Raw genomic sequence first — 1803 nt, 5'->3', positions numbered from 1 at the left:
AGTGATGCCGGCCTCCTGCCCCCATGGAGGGAGTGGGGACGGAGGGCTTGTGCAGTGGCCACCCATGACAGGGGCTGCCTGGCTAACTTCCCATGGTCCCTGGGCACCTATACACGCACGACCCCCGATCTAAGGCTGGGTGGTGCACAGTCCCTGGGTCTAGTGCCCGTTATCTCCGAGAGGTTGCAGTCTCTCAAAAAGAGGCTCTGTCTTCTCCTCCTCCCTGCCTTCTCAGGCAATGAGGGATGCCCTTCCTCTAACTGGCCAAGCTTTGAACCTGGCCTCTCCTTTCCCTGGAGCAGTCCCACTAGGAGAGGCCTGACCCTTCTCAGCCCGGGACCCTCGGGAAGCAGCTCTTCCCTCTGGCCCCTTTCCCCTTTGCCCACAAATCGTCTTGACCTTCACGTCACAGTCCTTTCCACTGCAACCCCTTACAGTCCCCTGTTACAGGGCATGCCTACATGTGACGCTTGGTTGCCGTAGCAACACACGACAGTGATGTAGCATCTGCAGGTGTCTACACATAACCAACAGCAACGTCACCCCAGCGACGTGCTCCCCTGGTATAGCACTCTGCTAAAAATAACTGTGCCACACATAACGGCATACTACGGGCTGTTACTGCGCCACGATTTAACACTTGCAGAAGGAAGTACTACATCATGGTGCAAGAACAACACTGCCATAGTGACACATGTACAAGTGTCCACAGTGTCCTCGCTCTGCAGGTCCAGCAGCTGTGCGTGGGGGAGAGGCACCAGCTGCCACCGGGGATGCAGCATGAGGAATGGTGCCCCGATGACCAGACCCTCTGAATGCACCGTCTCCACCAGCACCAGGTGTAGGACAGCACCCTCCTGCTGGGCAGCTGGGCACCGTCATGGAGGAGTGGATGGGCCAGGTGGCAGGAGCGGGAGAGCAGGAGAGGGAGGCATGTGAGCAGCAGAGGTGGGCGAGCAGGAGCAGGTGCCCAGCGAGCAGGAGAGGAACCTGGCTTCTGGGGTTGAAGAGAAGCGCGTTGCCGTCCAGCACAGCATGGTGCCAGCCAGGAGCTGCTTCTAGAGCAGACAGCCTCTGAATCACAGCGTCCTAGACCCTAAACACTGGAGGCTGCAAGTGGAAGAGGAACTGTGCAAAATACCCTGGTCTGACCCGGTTTGCTCTGCCTTTCAGCATCTGCTGTCTAGCAATGTGTGCCACGGGAAGCTGGGCTTGCGGGATCTGTGGTCTCACCCAGTAAATGGCAGTCCTTATGCAGTGCCAGAAGAAAAGCATTCATTGTCCACCGTTGTTTTGAGAACACATGGGCGCAGGCAGGGAACCCCATCCTTCAGGAAGAAGTGCATCAAGAAACCCCAGTGGCCCAATGGATAAGGCACTGGCCTTCTAAGCCAGGGATTGTGGGTTCAAGTCCCTCCTGGGGTGATCTTGTTAATGTTTAACCGAGGTGCAGATGAAAAGGCATTAAAGACATGTTTACAGGCTTCCTCTAAGTAACCATTACCAGTGCTTCACCACCCTCATAAGGAGCGGGGTTTTCCAAACATGCAACTTACCCCTGCCCGGCTGGACTTTGAACCTTTTGTGCCTTCTTCTTTCATCCGTGGCCACTGAGAGCAGTCCAGCTTTGTGCTCCTTGAAACCACCCTGCAGGTATAGATTCATAGATGTTAGGGTCAGAAGGGACCTCAATAGGTCATTGAGTCTGACCCCCTGCATAGGCAGGCAAGAGTGCTGGGGTCAGATGACCCCAGCCAGATGCTTATCTAACCTCCTCTTGAAGACCCCCAGGGTGCGGGAGAT

The 1803-nt window shown here is 56.0% G+C and overlaps 1 non-coding gene across 1 annotated transcript; it reads left to right on the top strand.

Annotated features, from left to right (window-relative positions):
* The first annotated feature begins 1352 nt into the window (after window positions 1-1352).
* On the top strand, window positions 1353-1425 carry TRNAR-UCU. Its single transcript has one exon. It is a non-coding gene; the product is annotated as a tRNA-Arg (tRNA).
* The last annotated feature ends 378 nt before the right edge of the window (window positions 1426-1803 follow it).

This window comes from Alligator sinensis, unplaced genomic scaffold (genome assembly GCF_000455745.1).
Source record: "Alligator sinensis unplaced genomic scaffold, ASM45574v1 scaffold1458_1, whole genome shotgun sequence".
NCBI classification, from domain to species: Eukaryota; Metazoa; Chordata; order Crocodylia; family Alligatoridae; genus Alligator; species Alligator sinensis.
This window is presented reverse-complemented; position numbering and strand designations above follow the sequence as displayed.